This window comes from Dermacentor andersoni, unplaced genomic scaffold (genome assembly GCF_023375885.2).
Source record: "Dermacentor andersoni unplaced genomic scaffold, qqDerAnde1_hic_scaffold ctg00000577.1, whole genome shotgun sequence".
In the NCBI taxonomy this organism is placed as follows: Eukaryota; Metazoa; Arthropoda; class Arachnida; order Ixodida; family Ixodidae; genus Dermacentor; species Dermacentor andersoni.
In genome coordinates this window covers 25001-37500 of record NW_027315259.1, presented here as the reverse complement: position 1 = coordinate 37500, position 12500 = coordinate 25001, and the positions used below count along the sequence as shown (strand labels likewise).

Here is a 12500-nt window from a genome sequence, read left to right as displayed (position 1 = left end):
CCGCACCTGCTCAATCAACGCCAACTCAATTTAAGGAAGGGCTGTTCAAAAGCTGATCGAAACCATCCAGTTTGGGAAAACCTATTTTATGCAGTAGTTTTTATTATTATTATTTTTTTTTTTTTTATTGTGAGAGACGTGAAATCGACACCACGAAATGAACGTCCCTTTGTTACCCTTTTGTTACCGCGGCTTCGAAACCGTGCGTAATACCAATTTAATTGTGTCCTGGTTGGCCGTTTGTCAGCACTTTGTGTTCTTCTAGAAAATCAACTACTAGTTTATAAATTACGTGCGCGAAATTTTCCTCCGTGTGCACCACCAAAATACTTAAAGAAGAGAGAATGCGTCCGGGGCCTTGGGATTTCGAAAATGACGTGCTCTGAAATTTTCACATCCGCCATTGGAAAGATAATTATTATCCGTCGTAAAAAAAAAAAAAAAGAAAAAAAAAAAAGAAAGAAATCACATTTGAAATTATCATTGAAAGTGGCCACGTTTTTCGGGGCATGTCTTGATGAAATAATCTCAGTTCAGTTCAGCATGATTGGATTTCATCTTTTCCAGTATTCTCAGTACTCTCGTTGTAGTACCAATTGCCGGCAGATTTTTTTTTTTAGTTGTTTAGAGTTATACATTCCTGAACGATGTTTTTCTTTTCCTCAAAGCTAGCCATAGAACCAGCGCTTTCTATAAAATCATGACAATAAGAATCCAGCATATCGGTTCATCTTCGGCGCGATTAAAGTTCGGGAACTGGCGATTTTTTATTGCCGTGATCAAGAAGGTTAACACCAGATAAGGCGTGATATTTCAGCATACCAGTCGCGATATCTAATCGAATCTAAGATTGAAATGGCGTTCTGAATTCTTTCGGTTCCAGATAGAAAGAAACAGAAAAAAAAAAAAAAAAGAAAGGATGTGATTGATTGCCATTCAAATCTGAAGACCGCGTGGAGAAAGTGTTCCGGTTTACATTCGGCAAATCAAAATGAACGGCTAAAATTAATCTATCGTCTGGTTTCATGCGCGAGATCACGTAAAAGGCAGCCATTCTTCTTAACATGGTTTCTCTCTTTTGCTCTCTCATTCGCGCACGGAAATTTCTTCGTACGGGAATTTTATGAAGCGAAGGCGGCTGCAGACCATTTTCTTTGTTTAGTTCATGTTCGTAGGCGCAAATTACAAACCTAACACTTGGAGCAACATTTCCACTACTCTAGAGGGGCATGAACTGTAGACAGTGCACGCTTTCTCATTTATCCAATCGCTCGCAAACACATTGCATTGCTAGTCTACAGTGGCAATACAAAGTGACGTTTCACCATGCACGTCGAAGTTCATTACCAGTACCGCGCCAGCATCGACCGGCCGGCGAAGCGACGAGCTCAGCAGCGCATGCGCAAGGCCCGACACCACCCCAACCGAGCTTCCCTGCTTATCGGAGAGAACAAGTGCGCGTGAACACGGGCGCGTCTGAGTATCTGGATTTAAAAAAAAAAAAAGAAAACAAAGAAAGCGTTTCCGAGATATTGACAAAGACAAGTGGTCGCGGTCGCTCTGAATCTTATCGTATTATAGAAAACGTGGGAAGGCGGCGCTTCCTCGAGGGTCAGAAAGTACAATCGTCGAACTAGGTGGCAAGTGGAGTACATCCTTTTTCTTGGAACGGTTTGCAATTGACTGCTTGAATGTGCCGACCACGCGTCGCGGGTCGCGTATAGAGCCAACCGTTGGCAAGCACGCGTCTAGCGTAGCAGCAGAACCGATCGCGGTTGCGATAACCCATCGTTGGCAGCGAAAAAGAAAAACACCCACACGCAGTTTGTAGCAATAACCGTACAAATCAATGTGGTTTTAAATATAGCTTCACTGGTCACCCAAGAAGGGCACCGAAACTTTCTCATGACGCACACCGCTGTAGTCCACAAAGAACAAAGCGCACAAAATAGATATGATACAGCCGCACCGCATTATTTCGTGTTTTCAGCATTTCATTACTTTCGTGTGCATGCGCGCTAGGGCCACGCAGGCCAGGAGTAAAAGGCACGAAAAGAAAAAAAAAAAAAAAAATGATACGCAATCCTAAGCTTTGACTTGACTGCTGTGGCACTCGCATTTGTGTTCTTTACCTTAGGCGAACGCAATGCGCAAACTGAACTGGAATTTCCAATAATGGAAATTCCTGTTTGGCTCATATTTGCGTTTTTCGCCCGAGCAAGCGCTTCACTGCACTACGCTTTGCCCCTTCAACGTGGCTACACTGCCCGGCAGGCGTGTTCTGCGTAGGGCCGAACCTGCAGGCAAAAAGCATGGGCGCCGCCATCTTGTTGAGAGCGGCGCCAGGGACACAATCGCGCCTAGCTCATTGAGTTTTCCCCCAAAACTGAAAAAAATTTGACTTCATTAAACGAGAAAGATGCCACGAGTGCCCCAACAAAAAGCTTTGAGGATTACCGAAGGGTAACTGAGGGCGACGCAACGGGCTCTGGAAAGAAGGATGATGGGTGTGGCGTCACGGGGGGATCGGAATAGAGCAGATTGGGGTGTGCGAGAAGAAACGCTCGTTAATGACACCAAAGTTTAAACCAGGAAAAACAAATGGGCATGCGCAGGGCATGCAATCTGGGGGGAAGATAACCGGTGGCCATTAAGGGTTACAGACTGAATTCCAAGAGGAGGGAAGCGTAGCAGGGGGTGGCAGAAAGTTAGGAGGGCAGATTAGATTAGGGACTACATGGCGACAATCGGCACCTGACCGGGGTACTTGGAGGATCATGGCAGATGCCTTTGCCCTGCAGTGGGCGTAGCCAGGATGATGATGATGATGATGTTCATGATGAAAAGGTAGCAACAGGTCTTCGTAACATACAGGTTAGAAAGATGAGGCACCTTTTAACCCTTGAATATATTTCGCCACATTTGGGCATACGACAAGTTTGTTTTCGAGGCGCTCGGTCCCACTGCTGCGAAAATGTGTACACAAAGGCTGCACAGTAGTTGCCAGAAATCGGGCACTCTATTTTTCTTTCATAGGGAATCTTTCTTCCACTTGGGCAGCGGATTTCGGCGGCAGGGCGAGCTTGCGTGGCCGCGGTGGTTTACGGATCCAAGCGATAGTGAACTCCAAAATCCAGTGTTGGCTTTGAGTGGGATTCATATTGATTGCGAACCCCACGGCTAATCCTACCCCCCATCCCCCCAAGTGGCTCTTTACAGGAGACAATCATTCAGAGACATCGGACAAATAGGAATTCTGGTTCTTTCTTTTGCTTTCATTAATTTTTCTCGAAGCCCATAACTAGAAATTTGCTGGAGCGGCTGTCCCATTTGCGACGCAACAAGTGCGACGCTACACACAGATGGAGTGGCAGTTTAATTACTCTCGTGGTCCGCGAACCGGCATCGTTGCGTGTAGTATAGGAATGGTGCGTGTCAAGTCACTGCTCGCGTTGAGCTTGTGCTCTTCATTTTGATTGAATGAAGTCTCACCTAAGTGAGCGGGGCCGATCCCGGAGGTAGTGCAATACCGGGCCGACCTGCGGCGGAGGTGAAGCAGGCTTCAAGCACTCCGCCAACTTCCAAAAATAGGTTTAATATCGTGGGTCCATATAGAACCCGTATCAGATATTAAGCTGATAAGAACAGATACTACACTTTGATCTTAGCCAAAAGGCCGAGAAGCGATGTCCTTCACTTCACTTCATTGTACTACTGCCTTGTGGGCGCCCTGCCGACATGGGTAACCTCAGCAACAGCGTGGGCAATATTATAAAATTCAGCCTGTGTACAGACTCAACGCTCCCTATCTCACGGATGAACTCGCAACGCCTCAGTCTTTCGCTGTTAACGAAACGCTGTCGCGTAGAAACGAGACCCGAGTGCAAGCTTGCTTGTAACGCGAAACCAACCAAGGCAACCTCGTAGAAAACGGAACAGGCGAGCGGAAAAAAACGCGCCAGGGGAATGCTTACTTCCGTCTGAATGCGACCGCTCAAGGTGACCTTCCTTGAGGGCTTCGTTTCAAGCCCGTGTGCAATTGTAATATACTACGCGCATTTCCTTCATTTCTTTTTATTTACCGCAAGGCCCACTGAAAATTTTGATACGGCACAGGCCGGGACGGATCGCAACGTGTCGAATCGACCGGTAGAATTAGGTAGCATGCCCCATGTACGAAGACGAGCAACATAGAAGTGAATGACAAAATAAATATAGAAAACGCTGCACACTCCTTCCCACCGGAAACATAGAGGGGAGAAAGATCGCCATCTGAAACACAGGCATTGTAAAAAAAAAAAAAAAAGTGCTACCTCATCATCTTTACCATTACCGTGTGTGTGTATGTATATATGCATGTGTGTGTGTGTGTGTGTGTGTGTGTGTTTGTGTATTTATATATATATATATATATATATACGCACACATGCTAGCATAGCTTAAACGCAGCTGGAAAGCTCAGCCTTGCACAAGAACCACCCCCTGTCGCAAACCCCTTTGAAACATTCAAATGGGAAACACGAGTACAGCGAGGTCGTTCGAACCTGGCGCCAAAACGCATTAGCGCCATCTGTGTACGGAACTAGGAAAACCTGCGGACTTTGCAATACAGAAAGAAAGGTAGATGGCGCGAGCTAACGCTCCATTGCATACTAAGAACGAGAGTTAGTGAATAATGGCAGAAACGTCTTGGGAAGAGAAAAAAAAAAAAAAAAAACGCGCAACAGTTGTTGGCTTGTGCAAGCACTCTATGTTACAGCGATTAAAGAGCATAGCATCTTCTACAACAGCAGCTACAAAAAGAAGAAGAACGTGAGAGAGGGAGAGACACAGGCGTGTTTCTTTGGAATGCAGAGCATGCAGCACATACTATAAAGTGCCAAAGAGACGGGGAAAGCAGATGGCGCGAAGGTGTATGTCCTCAAAGCTTGAAAGCAATTTCTAAATTACAACATGTACCGAAGTCCACCTACTCTCATCAGGTTGCTCCCGCCTCCAGTTGCGTTTAAAGTGAAATTACAGTCGCCTCAAAGGCAGACAGAGAGAGAGTGAAAATAGGTACACTTGCTTCGCGCAGCTGCAGCCGTTCAAATTTTACAGCAAGAGCACTCCCGAAAGCACAAAGTCCGCTGCCGCCTGGGCGCAATGCGCTCGCTTCAGTAAATTGCCGTGCTGGCCTCGGCAACCAAGAGGTGTAGTGCGGCAGACTGCTGCATTGTAGCACACCGGAAACCGTGCAGACGTAAGCGATCGCCTCGACATCGCTGCGAGCGCTCGAAGAGACAAAGTCCGAAACCACGTGTGCCGGGGCGGTGCGAGCGCGACGCCTTTGACGCAACTTTTGCGTACAAGCCGCCGCACCGCCACGACGGAATCGCTGGCATCCCGCACGCAGCTGCATTGTGTCACGCCGGCAATCGTTGAAACACCACGCAGTCGTCGGCGTCGGCCCCGACATGGTTGCGAGCGCTGGAAGAGACAAAGTCCGAAACCGCGTGTGCCGGGGCGGCGCGAGCGCGACGCCTTTGACGCAACTTTTGCGTACAAGCCGCCGCACGGCCACGACGGAGCCGGTGTCACCCTGCAGAGGGCTGCACTATAGCACGCCGGGAACCGGCAAAGAACCGCGCAGACGTCGTCGTTGGCCGCGGCGTTGCCGCGAGCACGCGAAGAGACAAAGTCCGAAACGACGTCAGCCGGGGCGTCGAGCACGCCGCCCGCACTGTTCGCACGCGTGCTCGGAAATGGCGAAGGGGCCGCGCTAGCGTGCCTTGAATCGGTGAGCGGCGGTACCGCGGCGATCGCCAGAGCTCGAATCCGCCCTGCAAAAGCCAAATATTGGCGCTCGGCTCGGCGCAGTACGCCGCCGCGTCGCACGAGTACGGCCCCATGGAGGTCTGGGCACTTATCGCTGCTACTGTAAGGGGCCGTACGGCCCCGGCCGACATTGTACCGTAGTGCGATTTTCGGCTTGCGCGTGCTCGTGGCGTAGTCCGCGCACCGTTCCGACGTCGACAATCGTGCCCACGACTACGCGAGCGCTGGAAGAGACAAAGTCCGAAACCGCGTGTGCCGGGGCGGCGCGAGCGCGACGCCTTTGACGCAACTTTTGCGTACAAGCCGCCGCACGGACACGACGGAATCGCTGGCATCCCGCACGCAGCTGCATTGTGTCACGCCGGCAATCGTTGAAACACCACGCAGTCGTCGGCGTCGGCCCCGACATGGTTGCGAGCGCTGGAAGAGACAAAGTCCGAAACCGCGTGTGCCGGGGCGGCGCGCGAGCGCGACGCCTTTGACGCAACTTTTGCGTACAAGCCGCCGCACGGCCACGACGGAGCCGGTGTCACCCTGCAGAGGGCTGCACTATAGCACGCCGGGAACCGGCAAAGAACCGCGCAGACGTCGTCGTTGGCCGCGGCGTTGCCGCGAGCACGCGAAGAGACAAAGTCCGAAACGACGTCAGCCGGGGCGTCGAGCACGCCGCCCGCACTGTTCGCACGCGTGCTCGGAAATGGCGAAGGGGCCGCGCTAGCGTGCCTTGAATCGGTGAGCGGCGGTACCGCGGCGATCGCCAGAGCTCGAATCCGCCCTGCAAAAGCCAAATATTGGCGCTCGGCTCGGCGCAGTACGCGGCCGCGTCGCACGAGTACGGCCCCATGGAGGTCTGGGCACTTATCGCTGCTACTGTAAGGGGCCGTACGGCCCCGGCCGACATTGTACCGTAGTGCGATTTTCGGCTTGCGCGTGCTCGTGGCGTAGTCCGCGCACCGTTCCGACGTCGACAATCGTGCCCACGACTACGCGAGCGCTGGAAGAGACAAAGTCCGAAACCGCGTGTGCCGGGGCGGCGCGAGCGCGACGCCTTTGACGCAACTTTTGCGTACAAGCCGCCGCACGGCCACGACGGAGCCGGTGTCACCCTGCAGAGGGCTGCACTATAGCACGCCGGGAACCGGCAAAGAACCGCGCAGACGTCGTCGTTGGCCGCGGCGTTGCCGCGAGCACGCGAAGAGACAAAGTCCGAAACGACGTCAGCCGGGGCGTCGAGCACGCCGCCCGCACTGTTCGCACGCGTGCTCGGAAATGGCGAAGGGGCCGCGCTAGCGTGCCTTGAATCGGTGAGCGGCGGTACCGCGGCAATCGCCAGAGCTCGAATCCGCCCTGCAAAAGCCAAATATTGGCGCTCGGCTCGGCGCAGTACGCCGCCGCGTCGCACGAGTACGGCCCCATGGAGGTCTGGGCACTTATCGCTGCTACTGTAAGGGGCCGTAGGGCCCCGGCCGACATTGTACCGTAGTGCGATTTTCGTCTTGCGCGTGCTCGTGGCGGTGTCCGCGCACCGTTCCGAAGTCGACAATCGTGCCCACGACTACGCGAGCGCTGGAAGAGACAAAGTCCGAAACCGCGTGTGCCGGGGCGGCGCGAGCGCGACGCCTTTGACGCAACTTTTGCGTACAAGCCGCCGCACGGCCACGACGGAGCCGGTGTCACCCTGCAGAGGGCTGCACTATAGCACGCCGGGAACCGGCAAAGAACCGCGCAGACGTCGTCGTTGGCCGCGGCGTTGCCGCGAGCACGCGAAGAGACAAAGTCCGAAACGACGTCAGCCGGGGCGTCGAGCACGCCGCCCGCACTGTTCGCACTCGTGCTCGGAAATGGCGAAGGGGCCGTGCTAGCGTGCCTCGAATCGATCGGCCGGGGGCCCCGTAGGGCGACAGAAAGGCAATTGTGCAGGAAACCGTACTGGCCATTAGCGAGAAATTGCCGTTCGCGCATTCGGTAGACGCGCTGCGCTTTCACGACTTCGGCATTGTGCTGCCGACGTAAGCTTTCAATCTTGCTCGCGGCGTTACGAGGCGGCACGATTTTCGCCAAACGCTCGTCGAAAGTGGCACGAGTACGGCCCCATGGAGGTCTGGGTACTTATCGCTGCTATTATATGGGGGTCCCAGAGAGCAGTCGCCCCCAAAGCGACCTGGGTGTTTGATATGCGGCGGGCTTCGTGCCCGTCAAGCGTGTCCCCGGTATCGCTCCCGTGGATCCCACAGCTGACGTCTGCAGCCTCATCCGCTTGATGCGTTAGGGGCTGGTTGTCGGACGACGCTTTTTCCACGATATCGAAGTGTGTTCCGCATCGTCCTCGGACGAATCAAATACGAAAGCGCCGAAGGCGCGGGCGTGACCCGTCGCCTAGCGGCTTTGCCGTCTCGGCTACGTTGCAAGTGTCGGTCGGTCCACCAGTGCTGCGGGCTCGAGAGAAACCGCAAGCCGCGATCGAGTCGACACAACCGGTCTATCGAGAATGTTGCGTGCTTCTTGCCGCGTGGCGATACCCGGCCCTGCGGGGAGGGCGCCGTAGCGAGCTCGAACGCCGTCGTCTCGGACTGTGCAAAGTGCTACCCTTTGCGAGAACGAAGCGTGTTGGGGCGCCTGAAGGTGGCCTCGGCATCGCAAAAACGGCGTCCGGCCTGCTTGAAAGGCTGGACGCGCAGTTGAACGATTACCTGGTTGATCCTGCCAGTAATCATATGCTTGTCTCAAAGATTAAGCCATGCATGTCTAAGTACATGCCGAAATAAGGCGAAACCGCGAATGGCTCATTAAATCAGTTATGGTTCCTTAGATCGTTTCTTCCTACTTGGATAACTGTGGCAATTCTAGAGCTAATACATGCAGTGAGCCTGAAGCCCTTTGGGCGACGGGTGCTTTTATTAGACCAAGATCGATCGGGTTTCGGCCCGTATTGTGTGGTGACTCTGGATAACTTTGTGCTGATCGCATGGCCACGAGCCGGCGACGTTTCTTTCAAGTGTCTGCCTTATCAACTTTCGATGGTAGGTTACTTGCTTACCATGGTTGTTACGGGTAACGGAGAATCAGGGTTCGATTCCGGAGAGGGAGCCTGAGAAACGGCTACCACATCCAAGGAAGGCAGCAGGCGCGCAAATTACCCACTCCCGGCACGGGGAGGTAGTGACGAAAAATAACAATACGGGACTCTTTTGAGGCCCCGTAATTGAAATGAGTACACTCTAAATCCTTTAACGAGGATCAATTGGAGGGCAAGTCTGGTGCCAGCAGCCGCGGTAATTCCAGCTCCAATAGCGTATACTAAAGCTGCTGCGGTTAAAAAGCTCGTAGTTGGATCTCAGTTCCAGACGAGTAGTGCATCTACCCGATGCGACGGCTCGGACTGAACATCATGCCGGTCCTTTCTTGGTGCACTTCATTGTGTGCCTCGAGAAGGCCGGTGCTTTTACTTTGAAAAAATTAGAGTGCTCAACGCAGGCGAGTCGCCTGAATAAACTTGCATGGAATAATAGAACAAGACCTCGTTTCTGTTCTGTTGGTTTTTGGAATACGAGGTAATGATTAAGAGGGACAGACGGGGGCATTCGTATTGCGGCGCTAGAGGTGAAATTCTTGGACCGTCGCAAGACGAACTACTGCGAAAGCATTTGCCAAGAATGTTTTCTTTGATCAAGAACGAAAGTCAGAGGTTCGAAGGCGATCAGATACCGCCCTAGTTCTGACCATAAACGATGCCAACCAGCGATCCGCCTGAGTTACTCAAATGACTCGGCGGGCAGCTTCCGGGAAACCAAAGTGTTTGGGTTCCGGGGGAAGTATGGTTGCAAAGCTGAAACTTAAAGGAATTGACGGAAGGGCACCACCAGGAGTGGAGCCTGCGGCTTAATTTGACTCAACACGGGAAAACTTACCCGGCCCGGACACTGGGAGGATTGACAGATTGAGAGCTCTTTCTTGATTCGGTGGATGGTGGTGCATGGCCGTTCTTAGTTGGTGGAGCGATTTGTCTGGTTAATTCCGATAACGAACGAGACTCTAGCCTATTAAATAGGTGCGGGGTTCCCAGCACCTTACAACCTTCTTAGAGGGACAAGCGGCTCCTAGCCGCACGAAACAGAGCAATAACAGGTCTGTGATGCCCTTAGATGTCCGGGGCCGCACGCGCGCTACACTGAAGGAAGCAGCGTGTCTTTATCCCTGTCTGAAAGGACTGGGTAACCCGTGGAACTTCTTTCGTGATTGGGATAGGGGCTTGCAATTGTTCCCCTTGAACGAGGAATTCCCAGTAAGCGCGAGTCATAAGCTCGCGTTGATTACGTCCCTGCCCTTTGTACACACCGCCCGTCGCTACTACCGATTGAATGATTTAGTGAGGTCTTCGGACCGATGTCCGGCGCGGCCTTTCGGTTGCGCCGGTCTGTTGGAAAGATGACCAAACTTGATCATTTAGAGGAAGTAAAAGTCGTAACAAGGTTTCCGTAGGTGAACCTGCGGAAGGATCATTACCGGATTGTGAAGGGTGGCGAGCGCCATTGTTTCTACCCCGTGTGGGTGAAGCAGCTCGCTGCGCCCGACGCTTTCCGCCGCTGGCCCCGCTTGGACGCGGGGACGGCTATACCCGAACATGCCGGGGACTGCCTGAATTTTGAGGGGCGCCCCGTGCCAAATTTGTTGCGCCCAGTGGACGCCGGCTGCAACCTTGGACGGTTGGCTTGGCCGCGCCCGCGGGTAGAAACGGCGTAACGCACACTGGGTGGGCTTTCTGTCCGCTTTGGCGCTCTTGCGCGGAATGGGAGTAAGACGACCCGACCTGCTGCTTTGCCCAGTACGAGGGGAACGGCGAAGCGTGCGGTCGGTCAAGGAACTGACGGTCGAGAGCTAATGCCGCTGCCGCTTAGTACACACACGGAACCGTGGTGCGAGCGCTCTCCCGTCCTCCGCGGCAAACGCTGCCGAGTCTGAAAAGGCTGGCGGCTGCCGGTCGCTTCCTGCGGCGAGTATGGAGTAACGACCCGACTTTGTTGCCACCCAAGTACTAAAGGAACGGTGTGGCGCTCGGTCGGTCATGGAACTGTCGGTATGAGGGTGCGGCTGCCAAGTACGGAAGGAACCGTGGCCTAAAGTGCTCTCCCGTCCTCCGCGGCAAATGCCACCGAGTCCGAAAGGGCCGGAGGCTGCCGGTCGGCTCCTGCTCGTGACGCGCGAGGTGTCGAGATCGCGGTTTAATGCGACGACGTCTGCAGGCTATTCGCCCGCCGCCGAGGGAAAGGCGGCGTTGCTGCGAAGTACCGAAGGAAACGCGGCTTTGCTACGTCGGAAGCGTTCTGCGGTTAGCGGACTTGTGCGCTTTGGGAAGGCGCCGCACGTCGAAAGAGGAAGTACGGACAGACGAGGGACTGTAGTCCCGGTTTCGAACGCACTTGCGGCCAGGCCCTTGCTGGCTTCGTCTTCCGCCTCAAGTAGACTTGTTGTGGCGCCGGCGCAGGGAGCCGTCCCTGGCACTGGCCGAGTGGTTTTGGAGAGCTGCGCGAGTACGCGCGCCGGGCTCTTGTCTTTCGTCTCAAGTAGGCTGTTGGATCAACAGCGGTTATGCTGCGGCGATCTGCCGATGCGAAAGTGTGTGTGTGTTTGAGGCCCTTCTATGAACCTACTGCTGACTGAAGCGAAGCACGTCGATGGGGGTGAAGCCCTGCCCGTGGCCGTGTAGCCGTTAAAGACTCCACAGCGGCTTAGCCCTAATCATGGCTCTGTCGCTCTTTGCAATTTTTAGTGGAGCGATGTGAACGTGCACACGAGACACACGGGTCCGGTGGATGGTTGGCAGGTAAAACCGGCTTCGAGTGCGCGCAAACGGCATAAGGTGCCTCGAGGGCAAGCGAGGAAGGCGTGGGCGCAAAACACACGCGCGAGTAGCAGGAGTGGAGTGCCATTAGGCTTTCAGCTGCTGAGACGCGGCCGCCGAAAGAGCGAGACTGGAGGAGCGCACGCCGAAAGGCGCTCTTCGAAACCACACACAGGGAGACGCCACGTGCCTAAAACCCTGGTTGTACTGTACTGAATTGAACAAACTATTTTTCACGACTCTAAGCGGTGGATCACTCGGTTCTCGGGTCGATGAAGAACGCAGCCAGCTGCGAGACTTGGTGTGAATTGCAGGACACACTGAGCACTGATTCTTTGAACGCACATTGCGGCCTTGGGTCTTCCCTTGGCTTCGTCTGTCTGAGGGTCGGATCACATATCAAGAGAGACTTCGGCGCACAGGGAACGTGCGTCCGTCGACTCGTTTTGACCGCGTCGGCATCATGGACAGTACGTTGAGCGCTAAAGCCACGCGCCAGCGGCCTCACGAGAGGGAGACGGTGGCAAACCGTTGTGCCAATTCTTCGAAAAGACGGAAACGAGGCAATACTACTGCAGCGTGACGAGTGCGCGCCTCTAGTAAGACCGCCGCAGGATGGAGTCGGATACCTGCAGGGAAAGAGCGGTCCAAGCACGAGGCGCGAACGTCTGTTGCCATGTAGCGCGCACGTTTGCGAGAGAGTCGGAAGCGCACGCTTGCGTGCACGGAAAACGTGGGAATGAAACGCCGGCCGATTCCCGCGCCGTGCGCAAAGCCAGCGCGATCGCAATTTGCGCTGTTTGCCTTCGAAGTACGTCGAGCTCCAGAGCTGGTCGCTCGTTCA

General features: G+C 54.1%; 3 non-coding genes across 3 annotated transcripts; 2 read left to right on the top strand and 1 right to left on the bottom strand.

Moving 5' to 3' along the window:
* Nucleotides 1-3496: 3496 nt before the first annotated feature.
* Nucleotides 3497-3688, bottom strand: LOC140214695 (U2 spliceosomal RNA). Its single transcript, XR_011891629.1, has one exon. It is a non-coding gene; the product is annotated as a U2 spliceosomal RNA (small nuclear RNA).
* A 4816-nt stretch (nt 3689-8504) lies between these two features.
* On the top strand, nt 8505-10319 carry LOC140214687 (small subunit ribosomal RNA). The gene has a single exon (XR_011891621.1). It is a non-coding gene; the product is annotated as a small subunit ribosomal RNA (ribosomal RNA).
* A 1574-nt stretch (nt 10320-11893) lies between these two features.
* On the top strand, nt 11894-12046 carry LOC140214692 (5.8S ribosomal RNA). The gene has a single exon (XR_011891626.1). It is a non-coding gene; the product is annotated as a 5.8S ribosomal RNA (ribosomal RNA).
* The last annotated feature ends 454 nt before the right edge of the window (nt 12047-12500 follow it).